The sequence below is a fragment of the Canis lupus genome, chromosome 19 (genome assembly GCF_048164855.1).
Source record: "Canis lupus baileyi chromosome 19, mCanLup2.hap1, whole genome shotgun sequence".
NCBI classification, from domain to species: Eukaryota; Metazoa; Chordata; class Mammalia; order Carnivora; family Canidae; genus Canis; species Canis lupus.
In genome coordinates, this window is record NC_132856.1 from 2039712 (window position 1) to 2047654 (window position 7943).

At 41.8% G+C, this 7943-nt stretch overlaps 1 pseudogene; it reads right to left on the reverse strand.

Annotated features, from left to right (window-relative positions):
* Positions 1 to 3245: 3245 nt before the first annotated feature.
* On the reverse strand, positions 3246 to 4568 carry LOC140609680 (TATA box-binding protein-associated factor RNA polymerase I subunit D pseudogene; annotated as a pseudogene).
* Positions 4569 to 7943: the final 3375 nt, after the last annotated feature.

Genomic DNA, 7943 nt, shown 5'->3' on the forward strand with positions numbered 1-7943 from the left:
TTCTGTATGTTGGTAAATTGAACACCAATAAAAATTAAATTTAAAAAAAAGTTCTTGGGATCCCTGGGTGGCGTAGCGGTTTAGCGCCTGCCTTTGGCCCAGGGCGCGATCCTGGAGACCCAGGATCGAATCCCACATCGGGCTTCCAGTGCATGGATCCTGCTTCTCCCTCTGCCTGTGTCTCTGCCTCTCTCTGTGTGTGACTATCATGAATAAATAAAAACATTTTTAAAAAGTTCTCAGTTCATTTGGGTAATTACCAAGAACCGTGATTGCTGGATCTCATGGTAACAATATGTTTAACTTTATAAGAAACTGCCAAAGTGTCTTCTGAAGTAGCTGCATGGTACTGCAATCCCACCAGCTATGCATGATAGTTCCTTTTGCTCCACATCCTCTCTAGCACTTGGTTTGTGTGTTCTGGATTTTGGCCATTTTAATAGGTGCATAGTGGTGTCTCACTGTGGTTTTAGGTTGCATGTCCCTGATAACAGATGATGGAGAACATCTTCTCATATGCCTACCTGTCATGTGTGTATCTTCTTCCATGAGACGTCTCTTCAGGTTTTTGACCCATGTTTTTCAACAAGGCTGTTCATTTTTAGTTGAGTTTAGTTCTTTTTTTTTTTTTTTAATGATTTGGCTCCTAATCGTGATTATACCTCTCCTTTTATACCATGGGCTTATCAACAGTTTTCCCAAACAAAGATATTTCTCTCCCTTGGAGGGTTTCTAGTCCCGGCTCATAAGATGACCTTTTCCTGTACACCTGCCAGCAGCACAATCAGCAGTGAAGCACAGCAAGTCAGGGAGAAGAGAAGGGGTGACTGATGGCCAGGGGAGATCTGAGACTTCTCAGAGGAGGGGAACATCTGAAGTGCAGCTGAAGAAAGAGTAAAACTAGTTGGGACACAGGGTGAGGAGGACATAGCAGACTAGGAAGACAGCATCAGGAGAAGCATGGGGAGGGACAGAATGACCGCATGGACATAGTGGCTGAAAGTGAATGAGGGCAGGAATGGGGATGCTGCTCAGGCTGAAACTTGCTATTCAATTGTTGGGACTTTATCAAAGAATCTCAAACTTGTATTGAAGCCAAAAAGGTAATATAGATGGGTAGGCAGGTAATGTGGGAGACAGGAGGCAGCGGTGAGGACTCTGACAAACTAGAGGTTACATGACCCCTCCAGGGGGCAGGGCAGGGCGGAGCCTATGGGCTCTAGTTGGCAGATGCCCTTCAGGAACACAGCCCAGTACAGCCTCATCAGTTTTCAAAAGAAGCTGAACATGTAGCTTTTTATGTGAAGTCTTATTTCTTAAATGCTAGCTCTGAGTTTTTGAATCATGAGAACCAAAGAAAATATAGGCATAAGCTGAAACGGGCAGCCCTGCATGCGCTCTCCACGCACAGAGACACATTGGTGACTGCACGTGCGCCCGCACGAGAGCCTAGGCACGCTCACATGTATTTGCACCTATGCACATTCAGTGCAATCCTGAGTGCACACACACAGATGAGCATGGACGCCTGTACACACCGGCCTGAACTTCCCTGGCTGCGCATGCCTGCACACACACACACACACACACCCCTATGTACACAAGTATTGCACACACTTGCACACATGTATGCACAGGTATGCAGCCTTGTACTGGAACATTCCGGCACAGGCCTAGAGAACAGAGGTGCCCTTGGACCTGTATACAGCTGATAGTCCACAGTGTATGTGGGGGGGAAGGGGTGTCATGGGCCAAGTCCCTGCCTCACTGTAGGCATAAGTGCACCTGGCCTAAGCTTTCTGCCTTCCTGGTTGGATTCCCTTCCTTCTGGCCAATGCTTCTGTGAGCTGTCAGAGGCCCATGTGCAACATCCTCTCTGTAGGCTGTCCCAGTCAGCCTGCACCTTACTGTAGCCACTGGGTTCCTATGGTCACGCTGCTGGGATCACATCATGCACTTCTCCAGAAGACCAATGCAAGAGTAGGTTTTAAAAGTGCGTTCTTATGGTGGTCAGATACACTCACAATAATCAATCCACGAGCACCAAAGAGCAAAGTGGGCAAGTAACAACCTAGCCACCTTCCCCCGATCCCCTTCCAGGGGTAGCCTCTTTTTTTACATTTATTTTTAAAATTAGTTTCAGAAGTAGAATTTAGAGATTCATCCACTGCATATAACACTCAGTGTTCATTCCATCATGTGCCCTCCTTAATGCCCATGACCCAGTTACCCCATCCCCCCACCAACCTCCCCTCCAGCAACCCTGTTTGTTTCCTAAAGTTCAGAATCTCTTATGGTTTACTTCCCTCTCAGTTTTCATCTCATTTTATTTTTCCTTCCCTTTCCCTATGTTCATCTGTTTTGTTTCTTAAATTCCACATCTGAATGAAATAATATATTTTTCTTTCTCTGACTCTTACTCTGCTTAGTATAATACCCTCTAGTTCCATCCACTAGATGTTGCCAATGGTAAGATTTCATTTTCTTTGATGGCTGAATAATATTCCATTGTATGTATGTACCACATCTTCTTTATCCCTTCATCTGTTGATGAACTTCTGGGCTCTTTCCATAGTTTGGCCACTGTGGACACAGCTGCTATGAACATTGGGGTGCAGGTACAAGGGTAGCCTCTTCTAACTGTCTGGTTTTCATCCTTCTAGAGACTGCATCCAAGTGTAGTAGAAATATGAAATAACCCACATCTGGAGTTGCTGACCCTGGACTCTGTTGGTTCCCTTAGGAAAGACGTGGTATCAGCAACCTTACCTTCCCCCTCTCTCCTTCCCATCTCCTCAACAGTTCATGTTTGAGACTCACATTTTTATTCTGCTTCTTCTACTGGTACCTGGGGTTAATTTCCTGCTGCTGCTGTAACAAATTACAATGAACTCAGTGCCTGAAAACACCACCAATTCGTTCTCACACAGTTCCAGAGGTCACAAGTCCTAGAATGAAGATGTCAGTAGGACAGCATTCCTTCTGGAGGCTTCAGGGGAGAATAGGTTTCTTTGCTTTTCCAGCTTCCAGAGGCACCCACAGTCCTTCCTCCATCTTCAAAGCCAGCAGCATCTTCCAATCTCTCCTCCTGGCCTCTGCCTCCACTGTCCCACCTCCTTCTGACCCTCTTATATGGACCCTTGTGGGCACATCAGGCACACCAGATAATCCAGGGTCACCTCTTCAGGTGGAGATCTTTATTTTTTTTTTTTTTATTTAAAATTAATAAATTTTTATTTAAGATATTTGACAAAGTTAATAAAATTTTTATTTAAGATATTTGACATGTGATTCCTTCTGCCGCCAATCACCATAGTTCCACCAAAGCCAGAGTGATTATCTTCAAAATAGCACTTTTAAAACAAACTTTTGTTCAATCCACAGCTGTCACTGTCCAGAGGTCTTCTCGGATCTCCACTTGAATATGGACATACTTCAAAAACTCCCCACTGTAATCTTTGAGGTCCAATTTCTTTAGAGCCCCATTTAGGGTCTAAATAGATAAATGATCTTCCTGGTTCTCAAACATCCTCTAAACATGAATGAGTTCAAATCGTATTCACCCCTAAACTATCACACCCTAGAACTGTACAGATTGTTGGGATACGCCAATACCTTTAAGTCCAGACACTGTTTTCAAGTGAAAAGCCTTAATATTCATATTCCTATCTCTTCCTTTTCAGACCATTCTATCCTCTGTCCCATGTTTTTGGATTTTGATGCTCTCTTTTTAGACGAAGCAGCTTCTTCAGTATATTCCTCTTGTCCTAAATACAGATTCATTTTCTTTGGTATTTCAGAACTTACTATGAATTCATTATTGTCCACCAATTTGATATCACATCCATCATCATGTTCAAGAGTTGTTGCAGCCTCTTCCACTGTTTCTGACTCTTCAATAGGAGAGAGAGATCCATCATCATCCAAGTATTTGTATCTACGACTGTCAAAATCTTCCCTTTCTAAATCTTCACCAACATTCATTTGTTTCAAGGATTCCTTGAGATAGTATTCATACTTCAATTTTTCAAGGTAGTTGAAAAATCCTCTTGCCACCGCTTGCTCAAAGCTTAAAATCTTTCTCCATGGTAATGGCTTTTTTACATTCTCAGATTCTAAAAATGGGAACCCAGATCCTTTGTCTTTAACTTGTTTCTTATTTATTTGGGAGCGTCTAGTGGTTTTTCTTCCTTCTGGTCTTCCCCTTGGTCTTTCTTTTGGCTTATATTTCCTCTTTTTACGTTTCTTTTTTTTGAATCTTTCAAAAATAGCTTTTAAAGTCAGTGGTCTTGGTTCAAAAGAGGAGTCACTAGATGAATCCCTTGCTTCAACACCTCCAGATGAACGAACAAACTTTCTAATAGGGTTTCTTTGCCCCTGTTTTGGTGAGTAAGGGACACACTGGGTCTTAAATAAGCTGCTACCAGAAGAATTATCACTTTCATTGTCAATTTCTACAGCTGAATTAGATGCCATTATAGGTTGAGAAAATTCGTTACTTATTCTCCCAAGTCCTCTCCAAATTGTATTCACCACTTGTTTGCTTCAGAGTTCTCAACAACCACGCGGAAGGACCAGGTGGAGATCTTTAAAGTAATCACACATGCAGAGTCCCTTTCGCTGTGAGGGAATGTACTCCCAGTTCTGCAGATTAGGACATGGACATCTTTGGGGAACCAAAGACGGTGCCTACCCCACCATCTTTATAACTTTAAATAATATATTTAAACCTCTGTATCTTATCTCAACAATTTTAGCAATAGCTCTTTCTACTACCCACTTTGTTTTCTCAACAAATACTTGTTCTGGAAGCTGGGTTTATAGCACAAACAAAACAGGCAAACCCCTGATTCCCAAGGAGCGTATGTTCTAGTGAGGAACAGATAAATAGGTAAATCGTGTTTCTAGTGTAATTGTTTTTTGAATGATGATTTGGCAAAAGTTAACCAAAATTTAAAATGTGCCTACCCTTTGGCCCAGCATTAAAAATCTGTGTATGGGAGCACCTGCGTGGCTCAGTAGTTGAGCATCTACCTTTGGCTCAGGTCATGATCCTGGGGTCCTGGAATTGAGTCCCACATCAGGCTCCCCAGAGGGAGGCTGCTTCTCTCTCTGCCTGTGTCTCTGCCTCTCTCTCTGTGTGTGTCTTTAATGAATAAATAAATAAAATCTTTTTTAAAAATCTGTGTATGAAACTATGTGTGCAAGATGTTCTATTTTACAGCTGTATTTTTGACGGCAAACATTTGGGAACTAACCAAACATGTATTAATGGTAGATAACTTACCATTAAATATGTAGTGCCCAAATACAGAACAAATATGATATTTGTTCCAGGATATGAGTTTATGGCAAACCCTGTAGTAATGGAGCAGTGTAGCAGGGAGTGAACACAGAAGTAAATCATGATGTGGAAGGTGGTAAGTGCTGTGGAGAAAGATCAAGAGCACAGAGGGATAAGGAGTGCTGGTGGGCGTAACTATTGTTTGGTTTTATTCTGAAATATTTTAGATTTACAAGAGTTGCAAAGATAGTTACAGAGGGTTCCTGAATGCCCTAAGTTGCCCTTTGAACACATTGCACAACCAGGTTTATGGTTTATCAAGACTAAGACATGAAGGTAGACACAAACTGGAGTCCTTTCCCAATGCAATAACATCTCAGCACAGACTTAAGGAGAGGAGGAAGAAACTGTGCGACAGCTGAGGGAAGAGCGCCTCAGGCAGAGGAACAGTCAATGCAAAGCCCACAAGGCGAGAGCTATTTTCCCAGAACAGCAGAGTAGGTGGAGTGGATGAAGAAGAGTGTAGGTGGTGAGGTCCATGTGGCGCAAGGCAGACAGCCCTTGTAGGGCTTTACGAGGTCTTCCTTTTCCTCTGAGTGAAACAGGGGAACCCCTGGAAGGTTCTGAGCAGAAGAGGGACACGATCAGATAGATTTTATCTGGATCCTTCTGGCTGCTGTGCTGTGGGTATGAGGCCACAGTAGGAAAGTCACCGGGACCTACTGCAACAGTCTGTGCAAGAGGACATGGGTGGCTTGGGCCCCAGTGGGTGGGAGGAGTGGTCATATTCCAGGTATATTTTGCTGATAGAGGAGATGCTCCTTCATGGATTGGACTCACTCCGTGGTTCTTAGGGCCTGCGTCCTCCCCCAAGTGTGTCTCTCCATATTCTTGCTGTTCCTCTGTCAGTTGCAGTCATGTCATGGGTGTTTATACCTTAATTAGGTCCTACCACCCTTACCAAGCCTTCCAGCCATTCTGCACAGGGTGATTCTAAAAATTAAAACTTTATGCATAATTTTTATACATGTAACTTATAACTAATTGTGACCATCTCGCTGCCAACCAATTAAAAGAGCTAGTTTCTGGGCACCATACTTTACCCAATTCTCCACTAGTAAGTTTTTAGATTGTTCCCCACCATCTGCAGTCCTAAATAACGTTAAAAAGAACAAACTTGTACATATATCTTTGTATGTGGATTTTTAAAATATCTTCCTTAAGTGTTCTTTTCCACTCCAGTGTTGGGATATAAGTGATACCTAGCACTGTGTAAGTTTTAGATGTACAGCACAATGGCTTGATTTATTGCGACACGCTTACCACAATGTAAGTTTAGTTCACATTTACCACCTTATATACATACAGAAAGACACAAATGTTTTATTCCTTGTGATGAGAACTCTTAGGATTTACTTTTTTCACAACTTTCAAGTATACCATATGGCAGTGTTCACTGTGATCACTATGATCATAATGCCCTCCATACGCAGATTTTTAATTGGGGTTGTGTTTGCTGGGTAAAAGGATAAGCATATTTTACATTTTGATAAATTCTTCCAAATTGTCTTCCAAAAAACCACTGTGCTGCAGTCAACAGTGAGAATTTCCCCACTCTGGATATATTGTTAGTCTTCTACATTTGTTCAATCTAGTCAGCATAAATAGGATAGATTGCTATTTTTATCTTTCCCTGTGTATTTCCAAAGTCAAACATCTTCTATATCTATTTGGCACTTGGCATTTTTTTCTATTGCACACTTTTCTGTTGGAATTCTTACTTTTACTCACTAATTTATAGGCATTTCAGATATATTTGGATCATTTAGCTCACACATTTCTCTCTACATCTAATTCTTGTCCTTCTAACCTTATCCATAGTTGTCTATTCTTTAAAAAAAACAAAACAGATTTTATCCATTTCTTCACGAGAGACACAGAGAGAGAGAGGCAGAGACGCAAGCAGAGGAAGAAGCAGGCTCCATACAGGGAGCCCAACGCGGGACTCGATCCCGGAACTCCAGGATCATGCCACGGGCGGAAGGCAGGCACCAAACCGCTGAGCCACCCAGGGATCCCCCATAATCGTCTATTCTTAAATCAAGATCTTAAATGTTGCTGTCAAAACTATCATTTCCATTTTGGCTTCTGTTTTATTATTTCTTGTACTTTAATAACTGGCTCTTTAATCTGGAATGAATTTTGCGCATATCATGTGAAGTAAAGTTTTACCTTTCCTCATGCCTTATGAATAACTAGTTCCACTACCATGTATTAAATGTATCTTACATTGAATCCTGTATATATTCATGTCTTTTTCTAGAATATTTATCCTGCTTTGTGACTTATTTGCCTTTGTCAATTCTAATGCCACCTATTAAAACTCTTACTTCTATAGGATGTTTCCATACTTCCTAAGGCAGGCTACTCACCCCAGCACCACCACCAGCACCACCATGATGCAAAATTGTATTGTACTATTGTACATTTACATTTCTAGATAAACATTAAAACCAAGTAAAGTTCCATTAAAAGCAGTCCTCTTAGGATTTGTACTGGAATTGCGTTGAAGGATGGATTAACATGACAAAAAAATGGGCATCTTTACAATTCTGAGTCTCTGATAAAGGAAAAATGGTAGGCAATTCTATTCAGTCAC